At 35.9% G+C, this 26,787-nt stretch overlaps 1 protein-coding gene and 1 pseudogene across 2 annotated transcripts in view; one reads left to right on the forward strand and one right to left on the reverse strand.

The window, feature by feature from the left end:
- PDE4D (phosphodiesterase 4D) overlaps positions 1–26,787 on the forward strand; it is a gene marked incomplete at its 5' end in the record, with an annotated part of 1,035,071 nt that overhangs the window by 101,047 nt on the left and 907,237 nt on the right. The gene's annotated exons all lie outside the window — the stretch shown is intronic.
- On the reverse strand, positions 19,846–25,561 carry LOC311171203 (neuroepithelial cell-transforming gene 1 protein-like; annotated as a pseudogene). Its single transcript has 2 exons — positions 25,462–25,561; positions 19,846–21,742 (listed from the first exon to the last, which is right to left on the reverse strand). The product of its transcript is annotated as a neuroepithelial cell-transforming gene 1 protein-like (transcript).

A 26,787-nucleotide genomic window follows, 5' to 3' on the forward strand; every position in this document is an offset into this window, starting at 1 on the left:
GTTAAATTAGATTCTATCTGGTCCAAAAGGACAGGATCAGGAAGTTCTTATGGATTCAAAGCAGGTATGGAAGCTTAGAGAATCAGGTAGAAATTGAGTAATTAGACAAGGAATACAGAAAATAAGAGTCAGAATACAGGCAATATGTTTAGGCAAAGAGGTATGGGTCTCAGAGGCAAGAATGAAATTTAATACTTCACAAAGCTGTTGCAGTCAGACTGCAGACATTACTATAGCTCAATAAAGATATTTGTGTCTGTGCAGGAAGATTTTGCTCTTGACCTAAAGATGGAAAAAGTATCTAGTTAGAATAGAGGTGGGCAGATCATCGGCACTGACATTATTAGGAATATTCAAAAGGATTCTAATTATCCCTTCAATTATTTCAGTGCCCTTATCCTGTTTGGCTGTTTCCCTCATCTGTTTGGAGCTGTCACTCATGAAGACACCACAGGCTGTAATAGCTACGCTGTTGTTATCATCTTGTGTTTCAATTGCAAATAGTCCATTCTTTGGTTATAGCAGCCTTCTTCCTTGACTATGTACTCATGCAGAGGGAATTGGAATTTTCAATGATAACGTCTGAGTCTCATTTGCAGGAGTCACGATATTTTTTACTCCTTCTAAACATTTTTCCTCATGCTGATTATTATTTCAGTCTGAAAGCGTATGTTATCTCCTAAAGTCACTTTGTACTTTCTTTTTTCCTTAAAATATTCCAAATGGGATAAAATAATCATTTAAAGTCATGTTTAGGAAATGTAGGACTTATTGATTTAAAAGGAGAAATTTGGAGTGGCATTTTAAAGAAATACATATTAAAGTAAAAAGACAAAAGTACAAAATCATCCAGTTATTTCTGGGGAGGATATCTTGATTTTTATCATAAGATCCATTATAAAAATTCAGTTAGTTTTCTTTAAAGATTTTGGTTATGAATACATCTGATGGAAACCTTTTAATTATGAGTTTTTAAATATGATATCTATCTTTATACGTTTCCTGTGTACTAGTAAACACATATTTTTACTCCTCCATAGTCAAATTTATATTAGTCCTACCTATTTATGGCCATTATCAAAATGACACTTCTGTTGGTGATGTTAGGTATCACTGGACTAAAGATATATAGCATCTAAACACATAATTTGATTTTTTAATGCTTGTGAAAACTAATTTCTTTTTATTTATTTATTTATTTATTTATTTATTTATTTTTTATAAATTTTATTGTTATATTCCCCATACAATTGCAGCCCCCCATTCTGACCCCAATCCCTCCCCTCCCGCCCCCGCCCCCCTAAAAGTGTCTCTGGTTCATAGTTTTTTGTTGATTTTGATTTTCACTTTCTTATAGTTATTCATTTTCCTGGTCCCTTATTTAAGTTTTCTAGATTCCTGCTATGAGTGAGACCATCCGGTATTTTTCTTTTTCTTTTTGGCTTATTTCGCTGAGCATGATCCCTTCCAGCGCCATCCATGTTGCAGCAAATTGCATGTGTTTATCTTTTTTGAATGCTGAGTAATATTCCATGGTATATATGTACCACATCTTCTTGATCCAGTCATCTATTTTTGGGCATTTGGGTTGTTTCCAAAGCTTAGCTATTGTAAACAGTGCTGCTATAAACATAGGGGTGCAGGTGTTCTTTGGAATTGATGTTTCTGTGTCCTTTGGGTAAATATCTAGGAGTGGAATTGCTGGGTCATATGGAAGCTCTATGTTTAGTAGGTCCAGAAATCTCCACACAGCTTTCCACAGTGGTTGGACCAGTTTGCACTCCCACCAACAGTGCAGAAGAGTTCCTTTTGCTCCACACCCTCGCCAACATTTGTTGTTGCTAGTTTTTTTAATATGTGCCATTCTCACTGGTGTAAGATGGTATCTCATGGTAGTTTTGATTTGCATTTCCCTGATGACAAGTGATGTTGAACATTTTTTCATATGCCTGTTGGCCATTTGCATTTCCTCTTCAGAGAAGTTTCTTTTAAGCTCTTCTGCCCATTTTTTGACTGGATTATTTTCTTTGTTGTTGTTGAGACTCATCAGCTCTTTGCAGATTTTTGTAATCAGTCCTTTATCATTAGTGTTGGGTGCAAAAATGTTCTCCCAGTTGGTGGGGTTTCTCTTTGTTTTTGTTATTGTCTCTTTTGCTGTGCAAAAGCTCTTTAATTTGATATAGTCCCAGCTGTTTATCTTTGCCTTCACTATCACTGCTTTGGGTGATGTGTCTGTAAAGATGTCTTTGATGTGCAAATCACGTAGTGTTTCGCCTATATTTCCTTCTATATATTTTATGGTTTCAGGTCTTATGTCTAGTTCTTTAATCCATTTTGAGTTGATTTTTGTGTATGGTGTGAGGTGGTGGTCAAGCTTCATTCTTTTGCATATAGCGACCCAGTTTTCCCAGCACCATTTATTGAACAAACTTTCTTTGCTCCAATGCATAGTCTTTGCTCCTTTGTCAAAGATTAGTTGACCATAAACCTGTGGGTTTATTTCTGGATTTTCTATTCGATTCCATTGGTCTGTATGTCTATTCTTGTTCCAATACCATGCGGTTTTGATGATTATGGCTTTGTAGTATAGTTTGAAGTCTGGGAGTCTGATGCCTCCATTCCCTTCTTTTTTTTTCAGGAGAGCTTTGGCTATTCGGGGTTTTTTGTGATTCCATATGAATTTCATCAATAATTGTTCTATTTCTTTGAAGAATGACATTGAAATTTTGATTGGAATAGCATTGAATCTGTATATTGCTTTTGGAAGGATGGCCATTTTAATAATGTTTATTCTTCCAATCCATGAGCAGGGGATGTCTCTCCATTTCTTTGTGTCTTCTTCTATTTCTTTTAACAGTGTTTTATAGTTTTCTTTGTATAGGTCCTTTACCTCTTTTGTTAGATTTATTCCCAAATATTTGATTTTTTTTGTTTCAATAACAAAAGGGATGGTCTTTTTGATTTCTTCTTCTTCAGATTTATTGTTTGTGTATAGGAAGGCTACTGACTTTTGCGTGTTGATTTTGTATCCTGCCACTTTACTGAACTGATTGATGAGTTGAATTAGCTTTTCTGTGGAGTTTTTGGGGTTCTCTATGTATAATATCATATCGTCTGCAAATAGTGATAGTTTGACTTCTTCTTTTCCTATTTGGATTCCTTGGATGTCTTTCTCTTGTCTTATTGCCCTGGCTAGGACTTCCAGTATTATATTGAAAAGCAATGGTGAGAGTGGACATCCTTGTCTTGTTCCAGATCTTAATGGAATTGCTTTCAGCTTTTCACCATTGAGAATGATACTGGCTGTTGGCTTGTCATAGATGGCCTTTATGATGTTGAGGTATGTTCCTTGTATCCCAAGAATTTCAAGGGCTTTTATCATGAATGGGTGTTGCACTTTGTCGAAAGCTTTCTCAGCATCTATTGATATTATCATATGGTTTTTATATTTCTTTTTGTTGATGTGTTGGATAACGTTGATTGATTTTCGGATGTTAAACCATCCTTGTGCCCCTGGAATGAATCCAACTTGGTCGTGGTGAATTATCTTATGGATACATTGTTGGATTCTGATGGCTAAAATTTTATTGAGGATTTTTGCATCAGTGTTCATTAGGGAGATTGGCCTGTAGTTTTCCTTTTTTGTGTTGTCCTTGTTCGGTTTTGGTATTAGTGTAATGTTGGCTTCATAGAACGTGTTTGGTATTGTCCCTTCCTTCTCAATTTTTTGGAAGAGTTTGTGAAGGATAGGCACTAATTCGTCTCTGAATGTTTGGTAGAATTCATTTGTAAATCCATCAGGTCCTGGGCTTTTGTTTTTGGGGAGGTTTTTGATTACCATTTCAATTTCGCTAATTGTAATTGGTCTGTTTAGGTGTTCTATTTCTTCTTTATCTAGCTTTGGGTGATTGTAGAGTTGTAGGAATTTGTCCATCTCCTCTAGATTGTTAAACTTGTTTCCATATAACTGTTCATAGTAGTTACTGATTATTCTTTTGATTTCTGCTGTGTCCGTTGTGATTTCTCCTCTTTCATTGATGATCCTGTTTATTTGTGCTTTCTCCCTTTTTTCCTTTGTGAGCCTGGCTAGGGGTTTGTCTATTTTATTGATTTTTTCAAAGAACCAGCTCTTGGTTTCATTGATCTTTTGGATTGTTTTTTTAGTTTCAATTTCATTTATTTCTGCTTTGGTTTTTATTATTTCTTTTCTTCTACTGGTTTTGGGGTTTTTTTGTTGTTCTTTTTCTAGATCTTTGAGCTTCGAGATTAGGTTGTTTCTTTGCGTTCTTTCTTGTTTCTTGATGTGAGCTTCTATTGCTATATATTTTCCTCTTATTACTGCTTTTGCTGCATCCCATACATTTAGGATATTGGTGTCCTCCTTGTCGTTCAATTCAAAAAATTTTTTAATTTCTTCTTTGATCTCCTCATTAGTCCAATGGTCTTCCAGTAGTGTGGTTTTTAATCTCCATGAGGTAGGAAAGTTCCTTGCCTTCTTTTTATGGTTTATTTCTAGTTTGATGCCTTCATGGTCAGAAAAGATGGTTGATATGATTTCAATCTTGGTGTATCTGTTGATGTTTGTCTTGTGCCCCAGTATGTGATCGATCCTGGAGAATGATCCGTGTGCGCTTGAGAAAAATGTGTACTCCGTTTTTTTGGGGTTTAGTGTTCTATAGATGTCTGTTAAGCCCAATTGCTCTAGGTCCTTATTTAGAGCTTTGGTTTCTTTATTTATTTTTTGTCTTGTTGATCTATCCATTGTTGATAGTGGTGTGTTGAAGTCTCCCACTACGTATGTGTTTTCTCTGATGTCTGTTTTCAGAGAGGACAACAGTTGTCTGATATATTTTGGTGCTCCTTCGTTTGGTGAGTATATGTTAATGAGTGTTATTTCTTCTTGAAGTATTGTCCCCTTGATCATAATGTAGTGACCATTGGGGTCTCTTTTTATCTTTTTGAGTTTGAAATCTGTTTTATCTGATATAAGTATAGCTGTTCCTGCTTTCTTTTTTGGTCCATTTGCTTGTAGGATTGTTTTCCATCCTTTAACTTTGAGCCTATTTTTATCTTTTGTAGCTAAATGTGTTTCCTGGAGACAGCAAAAGGTTGGGTTTTGTTTCTTAATCCAGGCTGCAACTCTGTGTCTTTTTATTGAAGAGTTTAGTCCATTTACATTTAGAGTTAATATTGATATGTTAACATCTGTATTTGCCATTGTGTTTGTCTTTCCTTTGATTTTATTTATTTATTCTTTTAATAACTTTTTTTTTTTTTTTGGCCTTCTTTCATTGTTATTCGTCGCTCTGAGGTTCTGGCTTTAGGACTCCTTGTAGTATTTTTTGGAGTGGGGGTTTAGTTGCAATGAAATTCCGGAGTTTCTGTTTGTCTGGGAAGGTCCATATTCTTTCTTCAAAGAGGAAGGAGAGCTTTGCGGGATAGAGTATTCTTGGTTGGCATCTGTTTTCTTGGAGTCTGTTGACTATGTCCCTCCACTCTCTCCTTGCCCGTAGTGTTTCTTCGGAGAAGTCTGATGTCAGCCTGATTGGTTTTCCTTTGAATGTTATCTGTTTCTTCCCTCTTGCCAGCTTCATTATTTTTTCCTTGTCCTGGATTCTTGGGAGCTTTACTATTATGTGTCTTGCTGTATTTAGATGAAAGTTGCCATAAAAGAGGACGAGAAGGGAGGGAAGCGCAGAACCCTGCTCCCATCCCCCGCCCACAGAGGCGGCACTCTCCCACCGGCAGAGACAAGGGAAACAACAAACCAAAACGCCCAACAAGAAAAACGGATGCAGCAAGCGGGACTGTGAGTGGAAAGGAACTATTTCTGCCACCACACCCCGTGAACGGGAGCTGAGGCGAACCCTGCAGGATCCACTAATTTCTTTTTGGATCTTTAGTCTGAGAAGATGTAAATGTTAACTAGAGTGGCCACTTGAAAAATGCTGTAAGTAATGTTTTTGATGACTGAACCATCTATTAGGACACAGAAACAAAACCAAAATCAAATCCTAGGAAACTGACAGTCAAACTGGGCCACCAGAGGGGAAGGGAAGCATGGAGGGCATGGACTCCAGCATGGACTGTGGTGGAGGACTCTGCCTTGGTGTGGTGGGTGTGGTGTCGAAGGATACTTCTGAAAAGTGTGATCCCATACTGCTGGATCATGTACAGTGTTGCAAACCAGTGGTCCCTCAATAGAAAAATATATAAAAGCAAACATTCAAACAAATGTTGGTATGATCTTAGTTTCTTTATATGTATTTTTGCAGGTACTATTTCCTGATCAACCTTAGAAACCTTCTCATCAAACACATTTCCTCATCATGTCATCATGAATCTAGCTAATGTCCAAGTGCCCTCAAACATGGGGATAATAATGGAAGACACATGTGCCACTTAGATAGAGCAAGACAGTGATATCAGAATTCAGCAACACAGCCTTGGTGCTTCCCTATGATCCAGAGGCAATCTTTATGCTGATTAAAATACGCAAACAAAGAAAAGCTGTGATTAATGTTTTGATGATCAACTCTATGAGGAAACAAGATGTTCTGATGCTGCTTTATATTCTAGATTAGGAGTCATAACTTTTTTAAAATAAGCTTAGTAGTAATTATTTTCAGCTTTGTGGGACAATCTCTGTCACAAATAGCTAATGCTATGTTGTACAAAAGCAGAAAAAGGAGTATTCTGCTGATATATGGGTAAATGACCTAGGCAGTTTTGAATGTCTCAGTTTAGAATGTCTATGTTGTGATTGAAAATACAAACTAATTAAAAACTTGGGTAACATAGTCTCTTTGTCATAAAATTTAAAAAAATTATGAAAGTAAATATTATTACTAAAGCTTTTGGACGGTTCCGTTCTTTTTCCCCATCCTCATAAATTAAGCCACATTTGTAAGCAGGGTTTTCTGATTATTTTTTTTTTTTAACATTACTTATCCCTAAAGAAATATCTAAGACAGGGGTCAGCAAACTGGATCCCCTGGGATAAACACCATATCCTGTCTCATCTTCTCATGCCATGTGGATATTCAGAAGTGAAGTCTGTGTGTAGATCCTTCACAAGTCAACACAACTTATGCTTTCTGTAGTCTCAATCCTAGTAGTGATGCCAGGTTAAGGGAAGCTCGCCACTTTCTTTTCATTGGCATCCCCTATTAAAAAATGGCATTTTCTGTGAAATGACTGCTGGGACTAATGGGGTCTTTGAGTTTGCAGATTTATTTACCTCGGTGAATCTAAGAGGCAGAGACTGGTCAGGAACCAGGATGGTAGTCTTGTCTTCACTAATACTGAACTTGTAAACAATCTGCTTCTGAAGCAGTGAAAGTTGGGATAAATTCTCCTGTGAAATGATACTACAGTTCACCTAGAAGTATCTGTATTTTATTTTCCTTGTGTTATATAGAATATACTTTTTGTTCTTATTTACATAACTGAGTAGCAAGTTTAGTTTTAGTTTGAATTTATTTGAGATAAAACTAATAATTGGGTGTTTTAGTAGTATCTACTATGAAGGTTTGAGAAATCATCACTATAAAGTTGAATAAAATAAAAAGAATTTAGAGTTAAAAATTAATCCCAAAGTTGACATTAATTAAATACATAATTAGATTATGTTGTAGAAAAGCATTGTGCATATAATACTATCTTTAAAAAGTATGACATTTCATCAATAAATACTTGTTGCCAAATTTGGTAATTATATAGCTATCACAGAATAGAAATTTCTTGTCATATCAAATTTACCTTTGATAAAGTTTTAAAAGTGAGAAATAACAGTACAGATATGTGTGTGTTTGGATCTTTAATGACTCCCTAATTATTTGGCATTTCTAGTTCAAATCATTTATTAGTATTTAATCACAACTGATAGTGTCAGTTAGCTCAGGATCAAATGATTTTAAATCCTTTGTGGATGAATCTGTTTATGTATAAAACAATGTGTTTTACATAAAGTAGGTCAATTTATAAGCATAAATTTTAGACTTTAATCCTGCCACCAACCCCAGTTCTCCAGATTCTGTTAGAGCTCTGAGGAGGGACACAGTATATTTAAAAGAAATCCTTTATTTTATTCATATCTCACATAAAAATGGATACATGGAAATAAAATGTTTCCTCAAGGATAATGTATTCATATTAGAGAATTAGAATAGACATGGAAAGTTAAGCTAGGTAAAGAAACCCACCTCCTGCAAATAGCCTATCTGATGTGTGAGAATGACATGGAACTTTTAGTTGTGATCCCTAAGCATCTGTTAATTAATGTTACAGACACAAGAACAAAATGTACAGCAAACCAAGTTATCCATGCAGTAGGCTTTTGCAAGGAGAAGCATGTGATCAAAATGAAGCAAGAGGAAGTATATGGGGTAAATGGACAACTGAAACAGTCCTGTATTTCTCCCTAGTGTGCTGTGTTCAGTCTTTTTGGCTTATTTGTAATTGATTGCTCACACTTTGAGAGAAAATAATGTGCTTGGAGGAATCCTGTCTGAAACAACAAAATGCACATGGTTTATTGGCATACATTCCTACTTTATTGATTCTCTAAGAATTTATCTGCATTACAGAAATGTGGCAGACTACATGAATGCGTTGTGCTTAGCATGTTCCAGCTTTACTGACTGTGTCATTGAATTTCATAGGAACTTTACTATTATCATGCCCATTCACAAATGAGGAGACACAAAAAATGTTAAATAACTTGTTGAAGTCTTTAAGGAAATATATAGCAGAATAGTAGAGATGGAACGAACAATTCAAATTTTCAAGAGGGGGAGGAAATTGATTTCTCCCTAGTTATAGTTTTAGGGATTAGAACATTAATCTTACTTCCTTTAGTGCTTTCTGCAAATGTAACTTTCTTACAGGTCTTCCGTGCATCTCTATCAAAACTGGCCCTCTCATTCTCAGCCACGTGCTATCTGCCTTCCTTGCATTTTTCTCCTGGATACTCAACACCAGCTTTTTACATGGTTCTTATTTACATTGTTTGTTTGCTTTTCCCCCCACAGCAGTGAAATACTGCAAAAGCAGGAATTTTTGTCTGCCTCTGCTATATTTCCAGTGCTTAACATAGGCAACCAATTAATAAATGTTGATGGTAAATGAATGACTCAATTAATCTTAGATAAAGCTCTAAAATGTATCGCTAAAAAAAATTGCTTGTATGCCTTGAAAAAGAAAGTGGAATTTACAAAAGAAAGTGGAATTCCTCATATGGAATTTCTATTAGGTTATTAATAGAAAAGCATATCAAATTAAGTTAATTTCCATTTCCTTCAGGGTCAATATATCAGAGACATGCTGTGCTCAACTTTCTACCTGGACTTCAGCAAGGATGTGATAAAATCTTCCATGTAACTTTGTGATTAAGATGCAAAAAGATAGCTCATGGTAACATTAGACAAAGTCATAATCGAATGGCTAAAATCTTTGCTGCACCTCCCCCTGGGGTGGCCTCATCGTCTACTGCTGTGCTGGTCCGCGGCAATCTTGCATAAACATCTGTTTAGAGAGAGGGCTCTAGTAGGTGATGGAAGGATTTGGTCTTTATGTCTCTCCCATTTGTCATTAATTGCCATAGTGGCATAAATAACATGACAAGCTTATCTACAGATGGGAGAAAAACAAATCCAACACACAAAAAGTAACCTGACAGATTGGAGGCGACAGGTAAACATAAAGAAATTTAAGAAGTGAAAATACAAAAATCTGAATTACCAAGGAATAGACGTACTAATTGAATGTTGTTTAATAAGCACTAGGGGCAGAGGTGAGACGTAGTTTAACAGTAACTGGAGAAATAGGTGGTTCAAACTACATATAATTCAATAAAATAATATTTGAGCACCTCTCAAATATTAATTTATTCTTGAGTTTCATGAGTAGAACTAGCACTGAAACAGGAAAGGTAGAATTTGCCACTATATTTGTGTTGGTTCACCCATACCTAGAGCTATATTATCAGTTTACTTTACAAAGGAGATTGAAGAACTGGAGGACTTTAATAACTTGCAACCATTTTGGGGAGAGAAGGATATCTAAAGCTGTGAATCCACACAGATATGTTCTATATAGTTCACGTGGAGATTTTAGAAATTTTTAATTAGTGGTAAATGTTTCAAAATGAGTAGATATTTCTTTACAACAGAAATATATAATAGTCATTGCATTCTTATTTTGAAACCAAATGTGGAGATGTAGTGATTTTGTCTTTGTGCTACTGTAATTCACTTCACTTGTTTGTTTTAATTCCTGGTCCTCCTAGTAATTTGAGTGCTGAGCACCTAAAAGAAAAGGCCTAGGGAATGCATGTCCTCTAAATCAAGGTTGTGGTGTGGAACTGAGTATATCTGGGGGGCTTCCATAGGGCAGGGTAATTAGGCCTTCTCTCTGTGACACCAGGGAGCTAAACACTGCTATTGGTGTTGGTTATTCTACATCCATTGATGTTATTCTACATCCTCAATGATGTACAATAACTTTCTCACAGTGTCCTGAGACTTGCTGTGTTTTACTCATCTTTGGTTCTTCAGTACCGTGAAGGGTTTCTGACCCATGTTATTACTCAGTGACTACTTGTTGAATAAATGAAGTAAAATGGTTTATGAGTAGTAAATTCCTTTTTGAGAGTTGCCAGAAAGTAAGGTTTTTGAGAGCAGAGGTCTTTGTCCTTTTGTTTACAGCTCTATCCATGTAAAGGTATCCCCTGTATTTTGAAAGTTTATGTTATATCATTTTGGTTTTAAGAAAGACCCCCATTAGCACCTGTTTTCACTAACCAAAATAAAGCCAAAGAGGATTTTCAATTTTATAACAAATGGTGAAAAGGGAAAACAGTATTCGGTGTGATTTTTTTTTTTTTTTTTTTAGCAGTCATTATAGAGGAAGTGCTCACCCCTAGCATCAAAAATAGCCCCACCTCACTCCTTCACAGGAATTATTTCATATAGTAGGTAATTGTGCTGTGTCGTTACTGTTTTTATTGTACGTTAATGAGAGTTTAGGTTTGATGTTGGTAGGTTGTTTTTTGGGTCTGTGAATACTCAAAATTCTTTCATGTATCATTTCTCAGCCTTTTGGCTAAGATCAAGTGCAAAATTTTTTCATGTAAATTAGTGGTAATTGCTTCTGTGTTTTGGCTTAGAAAAGTTTTTATGGGAACACCCTACTTTCAGTGGGATACATCTACACCTAAATCAGTGCTGCCACATGGTAGGTACTCATTAGTATTTGTAGATTAAATGATTGGAACTATTCAAGGGTAGAATCATGGTCTACTTGTCAGTGCTGTAGGAAAAATTAGTTAGCTATCCATGTAGAGGATCATGAAATAAGGGGAATATTTAATTAGATAACATGTAAAGCTACTTTCAACCCTGAGAATCTGTTGGGCAAATAACATGGAATGAGGTTATGTATTCTATATCAAATATTAAGAATATTAAAAGTAGAATGTATAAGTTGTGCTAGCCAATAGAATATGTAATATCTCCTATAGAAGATATTTGACCAGTTGTTCATTTATGGTATAGACAACTAAATGATTTGTTGGATTATTTTAATTGAAATAACCAGTTGGCTAAGATTTTCCTGATATTTGTCTGTCTCTTATATCCATATTGAAAACTATGTTTATTCTGCTTTTCATTTGTTTTCTGCCAGCTAAGATATGGTTAATCATTTCTATGTGATGAAATACATTTTTCCCCCTGATATTTGTAATCTAATTTATAAAATCCTTGTTGCCTTGAGGTTTGGGGTGATTTGTTATTTTATCCTTCCAGGAAGCCAATGATAAGTCAAACCATTGGGAACTGATTTCAATTTTCATTGTTTGGAGTGGTTACTGAAAGCAATATTCTGAAAAGCATCTTATAACTAACCTAGGAAATGAAATTTAGAGGCCAAAATGTGGCAAAGGAACAACATCAGAAATCTGGTTTTTAAATGCCTGTTGTAAAAATTCTATTCACCTTTTATTGTGAAGCTCTAGCAATTTTGATATTCTCAAAATTAAGAAAAAAGGAGAAATTGCTTTATAACGTTGAAAGAAAGAAAGGTCTAAAAGGTTGTATTTGAGTGCCAGAGATGATTGTATTTAGAATACAGTCCTGTGGAGGAGGGGGCGTATGGGGAAGTCTGAAAAGCAAAAGCTTATTAAACTCTGGGAAACTTTCAATTTACTTGACCGGGATATAGTAATTGATTTTTGCTAAATGTTATTTACAAGTAATAACATTTTTCTTTGAGTATTTAACTTCAGCACAAAGAAGAAAAGTAGCACCTAATTGTGTTAAGATTAGTGGATACTTAGCGGTGAGATTGGATCTATGAATCATCATTCTTACAACACAGATAATAAACAATGGAGAAATCACTGTCAGAGTAGTACTGCAGGGTCATGTGTCATTGTCACCATCATTATGTGTACAGCTACTGTCTTTGTGGGCTACTTAGCAATTTATGAACTTGTTCTGATAGTTTTCAGAACTTCTTGTAGGTTATGGTGAACATACAGTTTTTAGACATAAGTACAAATTTTATTTTGGTGACGTCTGCTTACAGGGACCTCCTTCTCTTTGCACAGTACATTATTTATTTTTCCTTGATTTAAAGGAGAAAAATCCTTATGAGTTTCATATTAAGATATGTATAATGGAAATTTCAGGTATATGCAAAAGTGGAGAGAACCGTGTAATGTAAGTGATCATCATCCAGCTTCAACAATTCTCAATACATTTCTTCTGCAATTCTACCCACATTTTTCTATACTAGGGTTATATTGGAGCAAATCTAACATGTAATATTACTTCATCTGTAAGTATTTTAGCATGTATAAAAATAATCTTAAAATTACTTAATATTCAATAATATTAAAACACCTGGTGGCACAGGCGGTTGATCGCAGCGCTGTGAAGCTGTCCACAGCCTCTGCAGCACTGGTTTGATCCCGGCCAGCCCACAAGGGTCCCACATGACGCGGCAGACCTCTCCTGTCTCGCCTGCTGCTCCCCTCAGCTGTGCATTTCGTGAGTCTGCCTGTTCTGTTCCCCGTTCTGTCTCTGGTGAATCCTCTCACCCTCCCATGAATCTGGCCTGTACCCTGGTTCTTGTATAAATAAATAAATAAATAAATAAATAAATAAATAAATAAATAAATAATCTATTTTAAAACAAAAACACCCATAAATTTTCTTCATATCATTTTTTTTTTGATTCTTAAAATAATTTTTAATTTTTCTTTGTTTGGAATTTCTCTTTTCTCCTTTCTTTCGCTCTGTAATTTTTTGTTGAAAGAACAGGGCCATATATCTTAGAGGGTTTCTCACTGGTTAAATTTTGCTGATTACATACCTATGGTGTTCAACAAAGTCACTAACTATAATTAGTAAAGTCTGACGACTTGGTAAATGACTTGCATTTCTTTATTTTGGAGGATAAACATTTTTTGTAATATGTTTTTCTCAAATATTCATATATTGAAGACATGAAATACTAATCATAATTATTTTCTGTGATTTTGTTATGCCGTCATTACTGTTTTCTACTCCCAAACTTTTTTCTTCCCCTTAGATTTCTTAAATTCTTATTCCTTCCTATGCCTTCTATTCCTACCTCCTTGAAATTTTTCCATGCTATTCACTTCAACATTTCTTACCAATATTGTGGGAGGAGGGCGAGGGAGGAACACAGTAAACATAAGAGGATATAATAGATTTGGAGGAGAAGAAATAATCTGTGACAATGAGACATTCTTGTCTCAGAATGTAGTAATAGTCACTCATTGGTACTTTGATTTCAAAAACTGCACATTATATATTCTGGATATCAACTCCTTATCAGGTATATGATTTGGAAATATCTCCTCATTTTCCTTTGTACGTCTTGTATAGATATTTTCTTTGTGGTTCTTAAAGGGATTACATAAAACACACTGTGCTTATAAAAAACCCATTCTTAATTGATAACTTTAATAATAAATAAAAACATTATTTTTTTATATTCCCCCTATATGTTTTCAATTTCACCGGTTATCTATCACTAGCAGTTTTATAGTAATTTTAAAGCTTTTATCTTTTAAAATCTGTCCAGAATTTAAAATGATTTATGCACCACAGGCTTCTGTTTCTCTAAACATTTACTTTTACCAGAGAGCTTCATATTTTCATATAATTATGTGTCACTGTCTAGTGTCCTCTTATTTCAACCTGGAACATTTGCTATTTTTTTAAGATTTATTTTATTTATTTACACATACAAAAACTGGGGTACAAGCCAGAGGTGCAGGGGTGAGAGGATTCACCAGAGACAGAGCGGGAACAGAACAGGCAGGTTCACTGAAATACACTGCTGAGGGGAGCAGCCGGCAAGATAGGAGAGGCTTGCTGCACCATGTAGCTCTCTGGCAGGCCAGAGATAGAACTCTTGCTGCAGAGGCTGTGGAGAGCTTCGTAGTGCTGAGTCTTAACCCCTTGTGCCACCAGGGAGGCGCATTAGTACTTTTTATAAGACAGATCTAGGAGGGGATGAACTCCCTTGACTTTGTTCATCAGGGGAGGTCTTTATATTTCCTTCTTTTGAAGGAAGATTTTGGTCAATGTAGTATTGTTGGTTGTTTTGTTTTTTTTTTTCAGCCCTTGAATATATATCATTCCACTCTCCTCTGGTCTGTAATGTTTCTACTGAGCAATTCACTGGCAATTGTATGGGGGCTCCCTTCTCTATGATGAGTCGCTTTTGCTACTTTCAAGATTTGAATTACCGTATTGGAGTCTTTGTTCTTGAATTTGTGTATTTATTTCCTACATCAATATTGTGAGGATTTTAGCCATTATTTCTTCAAATAAGCTCTTTTCCCTTTCTTTTCTTTCTGAGACTCCTATAACATGTATATTAGTTTCATTTTATGTTGTACCATAAAAAAAAACTCTATTTCCTCTAAAGCTATCTTTTCAAATGACTTATTGAGTACACTGATTAATTTTTTGTACTTGATTAAGTCTGCTGTTGAATCCCGTTAGTGATTATTTTCAATTTAGTTACTGCATCCTTCAGCTCCCGAATTTTTGTTTCATTTTTTTAAATACAAGTTTCTCTTTTAAAATCCTCATTGTGTTTATGCATCATTTTAGTAATTTTATTCAGTCATCTGTGCTCTTTTCTCACTGAACTTCTTGAAGACAACTATTCTAAATTCTTTGCAGGATAATTCATAAAGTTCTCTTTAGTATTAATTTCTGGAAATTTGTTGTGTGGCTTGAATAGACCATATGCCTCATTTTTTTGGTGTGCACTTGATTATTTTTGCCATGATTTGTACATTTGAGAAGCAACCACCTCCTCTACTCTTTATAAGCTGCCTTTGTACAGGAGATACCTTCACCAGTAACCATGGTTAGAAGTTATGGGATGCATCTCCTGAAGAATGCATCTTCTCTGGACTTGTGTGTGTACTCACTCAATTAATGAGATTTGCCAGTTTCTTTTTCTTAGGAACTTAAAACTCTTGTTCCCTCTGGTGTCTGTCTGCAGTACTTCATGTTCTCTAGCATGGCTGAACTCTTTTTTTGTTGTCAGTGGCCCTCATGCTTCCAAAGTACTCTGCTTCTCCAGCAGTGCTCCAAGTGAAACAAAAGCCAATTCCTTTAGCAGCTCCCCCACCCCAAGACAACATTGAATGTACATCCGCTTTCTCCCTCTGAAAGAAGACATGGAGAATGGCTCTTAGGGATGACATGAAATAGCTTTTCTGATTCATTTCACTATGATTCTTCTTGATTTTGATCTGGAATGGGGGCATTGCAACTTGAGTTATGGGATTCTCAAAAAGAATTTTTGAACTATATGTTGTTCTTAAATTGGTGTCTCTGTGGGGAATGAGGTCCAGAGCTCCTATTTTGCCATCTGGTTAACATCATCCTATGGCTTACTGTTTTAATATCTGGTATTTTTTTCATATTTAATGTTTTTATTCCATCTCAGATGGTCTAGATAGCATTTTCCCCCATAATTACATAGTTGTTCCTCCCCCATTTTTTTTTTTATAGAGGCATGTTTTATTTATTTATTTGTTTGTTTGTTTTTGTTTATACATGCACTGGGTACAGTCAGAAGCGCAGGAGGGTGAGAGAATTCACCGGAGCCAAAGCGGGGAGCAGAGCAGGCAGAAGGACCGAAGTACACTGCTGAGGGGAGCAGCGGGCAGCAGGAGAGGTCTGCGCGCCATGTGGGACCCTCCTCTGGTGGCCGGGGAGCAGCCGGGGATTGAACCCACGCCGCAGAGGCCGCGGGCAGCTTCGCAACCCAGCGCTCAACCGCTGTGCCACCGGGGAGGCCCCCCCCCCATTTTTTGATAGTGTTTTCTCTAACTTATGAACACCTATTAAGTTCCCATATAAGAAATATTTGAGGAAATTTGAGGAAATTCTGTGTTGTTCCACTCATCATTCTATTGGTTTTTTATAAGTGCCAAACTTATTTTTATTTTATTGTTTTGTTATTATTGTAATTTCATAGCAAAATTTTATAAATAGTAGGGCAAGGGAATATATATGCTATTTTTTTATTTTAAAAATAATCTTTTTAATGTAATCTTTTTTTTTCTTTTAGATTCAGGCTTCTTCAATACCCTCTGGAGGGGAGAAATGAGGGTTTTGTTTTTGTTTTTTTTTTTGTTTGCAATGGCATTGAAACTAGAAAATAATTGCAAGGAATATAAGACTTGATAACATAACTCTTGAGAAATTCTTGTAAATTTGTTAATATACAGTCCATACATTTCCTTTTAAGTTTATTCCTAAATATTTTGTTTTAATAATGATATATAGTTCCATTGCATTTTTAACATGTCTTTAATTTATCAAGGAAAATATTTGACATATTTTCTTTTATAACTTCACAAACGTCCCCAACTATTCTTACTTAAAACATATTTCAGCTTTTTTTTGGCGGGGGGTGATTCTACATTAAACCAGGTTTTAATCAAATAATAGCCATTTCTTCATATTCCCCATAATTTTGTACCTCTTATTTCTATTTCCCTCATTACTGAATTGGCCAGTAGTTCTTGTAAAATGAGGGATATGTTGTATTTTGGTGATATTCTGAGCATTAGTGTCAGGTAAACCTGATCTGAACACCTGGCTTTACCACTTATTAACAGCAAGACTCTAACCCCCGTAAGTGGCAAATTAACCCCCCTAAGTCTCATTTTCCAAATATATAAAATGGAAATAACAGTTTTTCATGCAATTTTTTTAAAAACAAGGATCAAGTAATTATTACATAGAACATATAATACAGTTAATATTATTAATAATGCTAAATACAAATCATGATGAGGAACATCCTTGTGTTAGTCCTTTATTTTAAAAAGAATAAATGTGTTTCACAATTGATTACAATGATAAATATAGAATTACTATGTGTTCTTTTGATTCATAGTTTGTTTATTAACAGAATAATTCAGCATTATCTGAACATCAAAACCAAGAGTAAAAGCATAATTTCCGACTCCCTCCGTGTGAAGAGGGAATTTTTTATTTAGCAATACAGTATCTTCCGTATCCTCCCTACATCCCAGTCTTTGTTAGTATATTCTAGAATTACAGACCTATTCGTTATTATAAATTTACCTTCTTTTAAATGATTGTTTACATTTTTGCGTTCACGTTTTTAATATATTTTTGATGGATATTGTTTTTTTTAATTTTTAATTTTAGTGTGTGATTCTTTTTAATTATATAATTCATTTATACAGAGAAATCATTTGGATTGATCTATTTACAGGTTTTTGTTTGTTTGTTTTCATTTTCACTGGCCAAATATATTTCACAAAGCAGTCAACATTTACTTGGATGGATCAACATTGTAAATCTGCCGTGACAAGAATTTTAAGACTAGGATCTCATTTTAACAGAAACATTTACAATAAAAAATTAATCAGTCTTGTTTCCATCATATGAATAAATCAACCAAATAATGCAATACGGTCAGTCAAATTTCCAACACATGTCATTGTTTCTCTTCAAACCCATTATTTGCAGGTTTTACAAACAAAGGCAAATAAAATTCACTTCCCCACAAACCTACTACAACTTATTACATACCCTCAATGTTAGCTTTTTCTCTATTCTTCCACATTCTGGCACAACCAGACATTTTAATTTTAAGACAAAACTACTCTCCCTTTCCTTCTTTTTTTACTTACTATCAGTCATCAATTGCTTTCCCTCTTATCTTCAGACACCACTAAAAGTTTCAATAAATTATGATGGTGTTTATCTTTTTTGATTGCTGAGTAGTATTCCATTGTGTATATGTACCACATCTTCTTGATCCAGTCATCTATTTTTGGGCATTTGGGTTCTTTCCAAAGCTTAGCTATTGTAAACAGTGCTGCTATAAACATAGGGGTGCAGGTGCTCTTTGGAATTAATGTTTCTGTGTCCTTTGGGTAAATACCATGCAATTTGCAGCAACATGGATGGAGCTGGAAGGGATCATGCTCAGCGAAATAAGCCAGAAAGAAAAAGAAAAATACCTGATGGTCTCACTCATAGCTGTAATCTAGAAAACCTAAATAAGGGACCAGGAAAAGAATAACTATAAGAAAGAAAAAATCAAAATCAACAAACAACTATGAACCAGAGACCCACTATGGGGGGGTGGGGAAAGTAGGTGTTGGGGTCAAAATAAGGGGGTTGCAATTGTATGGGGAATATAAAAATAAAATTAAAAAAAATGTGGGCCTCCCCTGGTGGCGCAGCGGTTGAGCGCTGGGTTGCAAGGCTGCCCACAGCCTCTGCAGAGTCAGTTTGATTCCCAGCCACCGGCGAGGGTCCCACAAAAAAAAAAAAAAAAAAAAAAAAAAGCACATTATATTTAAAAAAAGTCATGATGGTGGTTTCCTTTCAGTAGTCCAGAACACAAGAAGGTGCTTTGTGTGTTCGCCACCCCAAAATGCTACTTTCAACATTGCAATTTTCAAAATTGGCTCAAAAACAGTATGACTTGGTTTTACTTGGTAAAGTTAATATGACTAAAAAAATTTACATATATAAGTATATATATATATACACACACACATACACACACACTCATACACATACATTTTTAATCAAGGAAGAAAAACACATGCTAATTTGAAAAGGCATTAAAGTAAAAAAATAAAAGCAAATACTAAAAACTACTTTACAATAAAAAAAGTAATCGGTTGGTTAAATGAATGAAAAATGAGGAATGTGCAGTGAAAAACAAACTTATATATAGCATTCCACTTGATAAAATGGAAAATCTATTAAGTTTGATGTTTTCCAAGGAACTTAAATTTTGATGTAAATGCTAAAACATTACAAACATCTATTCCTTGTAGACGTCAGATGCCAATGTTTGATAGGCCAGGTCTATCAAAGAAACACTGGCAAAATCCAAATTTTAAGTTTTGGCAAATATAGTAAATCCCACAATGGTTTGGTATTGACAAATCATGATGAATGTAGGATGAGGAGAAAAGTTATTTCATGAATATTTCATTGGATTAAAAAGACCAGGTTTGAATGTTCTAAATAACCTGAGAACATAGCTAAAAAAACAAAAAACAAAACAAAAAACCCCCTGCTTTTTAGCAGTAATCTGCATATATATCTTTAGCTGCCGTTGGGGAGGAAAAAAAAAAAAGGGACAACCACCCAAACCATAGGTGTTAAGACTGGTATTAAGTGACCCTGCGATGCTCTTTACACGCTCACATTCCAAGGAAAAACAAACTGTACTCATTTATAAATTAACAGTCTCTCCACTAGTTAGCGCACAGGGCTTCCTCTATAGCAAAGTCTCCTTCCGTTTGCCACTGTTTGGGGCTTTGTGCCTGGCTTTCCGGCAGCCAGGCTGTGTCGGGTGGGTTTTCACGCTCTTGATGTGACCTGTGGTGGGCACTGGAGAGCGGCACTTTGAAACGTCTCCTTCAGTTTCCATCTCTGAGTCACACTAGAGGCCTTGGACGCTCTCCTCTGGGCTCAGACGTTGCAGGCAGAGGGGTCGCTCACCTCACGCCCTTCGTGGAGCTCCGCTATACCCTGCAGCTCATCCGGGCTGGAGACCTTCCTGAACGTGCCCATGGCAGTGGGAATACAGCTGACCCACTGATGCTTGTGGAACACATCGTTGGCTTGCAGAGTGTGAGACTGCCCTGAAGAGGGCAAGATATTTTTAGCTTTATCTGAGTTGCCAAAAGCCCCTCGAAAAGACCCCCCCAATTTAACATCTCCATCCTGCAGGTCTTCCAAAACCAACTCCTGGACTGGGACTGGCTGCCTGTAAACCTCGTAAGAGAGACACTCATTCCGTTTCACAGGGGGAGTCCAAACCAAGATGCCTTGAAACAGGAAAATTTAAAGTTTATGTCCATTTTCATTCTTCACTTCTGTATGGCAAAGCAATGCTTTGCTTGCATCAATTCTAGGGTCCTTCTGCTTTTCATCCAGATACTCCAGTTTGTCAATGTAATATTGGCATTCTGATTCGCCTTTTTTCTTACGTTGCTATCAGAGAGAACTCCTTGTTATTATTGATATAGCTTCGTCCAGAAGCTGAACATCAGGGTGCTCTTTTGGAGTATGTTTCAGAAATTCTTTTAATAGTAAAGGGTATTTGACTAGATGACTTCGAGGAATATCTTAGCAGCTCCAGAAATCTAGTTGTCTACTGAAGGGAGACTCCAGACACCACTGAAGGAAGTCTTGGACTCTTGGATCCTGTTTCTTTTGATCAAGAAGAGCTTTGGCTGCTAGCTGGTTACTATAGTAGCCTTTGTAGGCATTCAAGCTTGGCAACCAGTTAACAAGAATGTGACCAATCTGCTCCTCTGTTCCACTAGGCTTGGTTGCTTGTTCTATTCATGCCAACAAGTCTTCATGCAGAGGTATGCAAGCATCCAAATCACCAAATATATGTGCAAGTTCCTCTTCAGACATATCAGACAACTTTAACATGGGGTCCTGGTAGGCCTTTCTTGTAAGCTTGAGATCCTCAATTAAATCCAGTTCTCCCCGGAACACTTCATATATTGCCTCCTGACATTTGATTTCATTGGTAGTTAAAGACTCCTTCATACTGATATCTAACTTTTCTGACCACAGAACACTACTCCTCTGGGTAGGCATTGGGACTGTTGATCTGCTTGATAACTGCTGGGCAGAAGCGGGGTATCTGTTGTCACTATGAAGGGCAAATGACAGTAGTGTCTGACCTAAGCGTCAGACGGCTCCATTTCTTACAGGAGAGATTAAATTTGCCAAGGATGTGACCCCAGCTAGAGGTCGAACTCTTTTATTGCTTGGCTCCTTCAGATCATGGCTGCTAAGGCTTACATCATCATCTTTCTCTCTTCGTTTTCTTTTCAAAGTAAAGCCCCAGTGGGGGCCAGGTGTTAAAAATGTGAAGGAGCTACCTCGCCGAAGGGAATATCTGCTGTTGGGCTCCGGTATCCGGGTGTCCGCAGGCTCGCGTCCCCGAGTGTCCGCAGGCCCAGCGGCGCCATCCGAGTTGAGTCTGGAGGCTCCGCGGCAGGTGCTGCTTCTGGGCCGCCAGCTCCGGCTCCATGGTGCGGAAGCGGGGTGGCCAGTGGCCGGTGCCAGTGCCCGGCGGCTGGTTGGGATGGGCACCGCGCCCACCACTCTCCCGCGAGAAGTTCCTGTCAGGAGAGCACCGCGACCGCCATCTTCCGGGGGGTTTGAAAATGGCGGCGGATATTGGTATTTAAATGAAATTTTAAAATGAAGATCTTTGTGTTCTTCTTAAAGTTGTGGCTTGGCATCTGATCACTCAGGTGAGAGATATTTCAAAATACTGTCAGTGAAAATCAATATTTACCTTCTCTTCCAGGAAGACATGATTTTCAAGGGCCAGAAAAACAATGTTAGTTTCTTTTTGGCAGTTGTGATTCTATTATATTAGCATCGTGAAGTAAGTAATTGATAGACTTCATGTTTTTCCTTAAATTCTTTGCTAACAGAATGGATTCATTTCTTTTTTTAAGCTTACCCAGGAAAGGTACAATGCTATTCACAGGAGGTTAATTGAATTCTAGCGTTTCAGATAGACATTCTTCTTGATGATAACATATAGTTAAGATATCACTGAACGAGAAGTTTTGCAATTTTTTTTTTAGGAACTTTTGAGAAATTTTGATGACTGAATTATAAGGAATGACTTTTGAAAGACTTTAGTAATTTCTGAATTTTCTAATCAGTTCGAAATCATGGCCCATCTTGGATTATGCTCTGTGGGTGGACAGTGAGAGTTATCTACTATCTTTGTGTTAACCTGGGGTGGAGATTTTCATTTTCACATGGAATTCAGTTTTTAAAAAGTGCCTTTTTTATATCAGAATGCAAATATCCATTTGAAAATGGGTGTGTTAACTTAGATGCCCTTGTAAATATTAAAAGACCTTAGAAATTCATTTTTATTAATTTGACTTGAAAATTTCATGTAAAATTATTTGGGCAGAATTATTATTTCATTTTAACATGAACATAAAAAGAATAATGAGGCCTCCCTGGTGGCGCAGGGGTTAAGACGAAACCTATGAAGAAATCCGCAGCCATTGCAGCACAAGTTCGATTCCTGCCCGGCCAGGGAGAAAGCCACATGGTGGGGCAGATTTCTTCTGTCTCGCCCGCTGCTCCCCTCAGTAGCGTACTTCGGTCTGTCTGCCTGTTCTATTCCCCACTCTGTCTCTGGTGAATCCTCTCACCCTCCCGTGCATCTCTGGCCTGTACTCCAATTCTTGTATAAAAATAAATAAATCTTTAAAAAAAAAAGTAATGAGATAAACCTTAGAGTTAAACCTTAGAGATAAACCTTGGCATAAACCTTAGAGAGTTTTAAGGCATACTTTCAATTATTGCTTTAGTGTATTGTGAACAATTTCATGGAGACATACAGAACAATTCTTATTAACAATGCATGTTGTTGTGTATAATACTTTCTGATTGTGTGATGGTCAATACATTATGATTAACCTATTAAATTGTGTCCTAGGACTTAAAGAGTTGGTTCAGTTTTGTTTTGTTTTGTTTTTAAATGTCTTGTTTATGGTACAAATTTAGGCAAGAGGGAAATTTATTTTTTTTAGAGCTTAATTTTAGAGCAAACTAGATAAATAAATGGACTATAACAATGGAAGTGATAAAAACCTATCCTCAGCTTCATCTGTCCTCTTCCTGAAACCTTCCAATTATTGAACATGCTAACTTTGACTACACTTTGTCTAGTTGAGGTGCTCTGAAAGCATCGAGTGACTGAAATTTTTCATTCTTATTTTTAAAAGTAAGGAAGACATTCATGACAATGGATGTATGAGAATAGATCAAAGGAATTAGAGTGACTGAAATTGTGAAATTTCACAAGAAAGTACTTGTTGGTGCTGTAGCCTCTACTTCGTTTATATTAATAATTATGAATCAACGTGATTAGGAATGCCAGTCTCTAATTCTGTTTCCCAAATTCTCACAGTTGAAGAAATTGAGTCAATCAATCAAGGTTGTCTATTTGCTTCATTCATTCCTTCAGCAAGATTTATTTATTTAGTATACATTTATCCCATGTACTAACTAGTTTGTTATGCTGTGCTTCTACCCTTCCAGATGTGTGCAGTCTAACAAAGGAAATACTAATTGTTAAGATAATGTTTTCAACATATGTGCAGTTGAAAATTATATTAATAAAATTTGATGAAATTGAAAAATTTCTGTCTTCTAAAAAGTATATATGAATATATATGATATAGCAATAGCTATAACAAAGAAACTACAAATATTACTGTCAAATTACTTACATAGAAAATAATTTAGGGCTCATGTAGCCCTGAAGAATACTTGATTGGCATGTAATGCAATATCCTTGATATGTCTACATCTGCCTGCAGGGAGTCTGGTCAAACTAATTCCTTTGCATCCAGAAAGAAGAATCCTCACCAACAGTGTCAATGTACATAAATTTTAAGAGGATTTTTCTATATAAAATTTTATTTTCTTTACATACATAAACAACTATAAAAACTTGTGATATTAAAAAAAAAAACTTGTGAGATTATCAGCAACCACATAATTTATTGAAAGTGGTTCATTTTTATAGCAAATATAAAACTTACTAATAGACAAAAATACAAGCTTCACCACCAACACCAGTACCCAGAGAAAGCCATTTTAGATAAGTGGGATATCCTTTCCAAAAATTGTCTGTAAATATAATATGCTTTGTTTTGTTTTAGTGTTGCTTTACAAAAATGAGATCACTTAGTATGTGTTTTTCCCCACTCAACATTATCATGAATACAATCACATATTTTCTGCATTATTTTGATAGGCTCATAGTGTTTCATAATATAATATTAAATTTATTAAGCCAATCAATCCTTCAGTACAGCGTTTCAGTTGCATTCAGTTATTCATTACTATAAATGAGCAGCAGTGAACATCTTTGTAATAGGAACTTGGCCAAACAATCTTATTAGACTATGTCTGAAATGTCAAAACCATTAGCTCCCAATTTTGAGTATGCGTAAGAATCAGAGTAGGGACTTAACAAGACTCTTAGGCCCAATCATAGAGATTCTGACTAGGCAGATCTGGAACAGGGCGTAAAAGTCTGAATTTTACCAAGCACCTTCTGTGATTCTCATCTAGGAGGTTTGAGCATCATATTTTGAGAAATGTTAGAAATATTAAAATATTATCTTTTCCCTTAACCCCTAACAAAAATGCTGTTTCCAAGTAATAACATAAGATACATGTTACCTGAGTGGTTAGTTTTTTATTTCTTTGGAAAATAAGGCATTTAATTTCCTGCCTTCTATAAGATAAAATTCCATTTGTTTATGAAATATACATTTATCTGAAGACTTCAAGAAGCCACTTGTGACACTGTTTTTGAATGTAGATGTTAGATATAGACATCTACTGCTTTGTCATTTTTATTATCAAAATAAAAATGGTACACTTTATGACCTCTTAAGTTGTTTTATCTTAAAAGAGAATGTCACAAGGGCCTCCCCGGTGGTGCAGCGGTTGAGCGCTGGGTTGCGAAGCTGCCCGCAGCCTCTGCAGTGCCGGTTCGATCCCCGGCTACTCCCCGGCCACCAGAGGAGGGTCCCGCATGGCACGCAGACCTCTCCTGCCACCCGCTGCTCCCCTCAGCAGTGTACTTCGGTCCTTCTGCCTGCTCTGCTCCCCGCTCTGGCTCTGGTGAATTCTCTCACCCTCCTGCACTTCTGACTGTACCCAGTGATTGTATAAATAAATAAATCTTTAAAAAAAAAAAAAAAGAGAATGTCACAAACATCAAGTCTTTCATCATATAGCCTGTGTTATATAAGAACACTTTTGCAGCTGCAATTCTAATGCCCAGGGTAGATAATTAAGCACCTGTATTAACTTTGGTCAGCTACATTCAATGTTGCTAAATTTCCACTAGATGCATGCTTTGTTCTTCTTTTCCCTCTCTCCAAAGAACGGTATCTACCCTCTTCAGTCATTAACTTCTTTCAAGAAATATGTGAGACAAATTGTGACCTGTTAGCAATCCAAGAGTGTAGGTTCGTTGCAGTTCTGTCCCTTAGTTGAACACACAAACTCAAAGTTAAGGGTGTTATATGTGCGCATGTATTCTATTTATTTTCTGTATTTGCTGTGTCTAAGCACTGATTTTATCAATGACTGTTATGAAGTCAGAGTATTTCTGAACTGAGCATGGTCTTAAGGTTCATTATAGACAGCCATTTAATTTTTTTATCTAATATACTAAAGGCCAGAAAGGTTAAACTTCGTTAACAGCACATATGTAATTAGTGACAGTCAGGCCTACAATTTTTATCTTCTGGTTTAATTAACAAGAATGATCATTAATTTTCAATGTTATGTAGGGCTCTCCTGATCACCAGTTCTGTTTTGTTTTTTTTTAAATGATGTGTAGCTCTACCTTTAACTAAAAGAGGTTTAGGTTTGACTTTTGCCTTATGTGGGGATAGACCATTCTAGTTTACTGGGACTGGGGAGTTTCCCTGGACATGAAATTTTAGTGTTAGAATCTGAAAGTTCCAGGAAAATTGGAATAGTTGGTCACCTTACAAACCATTTGGTTATGTGACCAAGACGTGCTCTTTTATAGATCTGTTTCTTTATGTGTAAAATGGGAAAAATAATAGGACCATATATTTCAGTAAAAATTAAATGAGATGGTATAAGGAAATAGCATAATAAATATTATCGATTATTACTATCTGTGTTCTTTTATAAAGGCAATATTAGTAGTACTATTTGTAGTGCTATGAAAGGTAAAGGGAATTAACTTAGATTATAAAATCTGCTATTTTCTTGAGAGCAAATTCTTTGCCAGATATTGATACTTCAAATACTTCATATCTTTTCTCCAGAGATCCTGAGAAAAAAATAATATCCTCAATGTTTAGATGGAGAAATAACCTCAATGAATCTGAGTTTCTTGTCCATAGATAGTATAACAGGAAGGAATGAAAGAAAGATTCTAAATTAGTTCTGGAATCTCCATGTTTTATGCACTTTAGCTTTTAACCAACAGATTTGTTTTGGGAATGGGATTTGCTGCTTTGGGCTAATTTCTTTACCTTTAAAACTTTGAAAGAAGGAAAATTCCTGTTTATTATTGCTTATCACATTGCAAGTGAAAAACTATGCATATTACTTGTAGATCTTATTTAATTCTTGTGAGGAAATATTTCCCTTT

Source organism: Talpa europaea (assembly GCF_964194135.1).
Source record: "Talpa europaea genome assembly, chromosome: 5".
NCBI classification, from domain to species: Eukaryota; Metazoa; Chordata; class Mammalia; order Eulipotyphla; family Talpidae; genus Talpa; species Talpa europaea.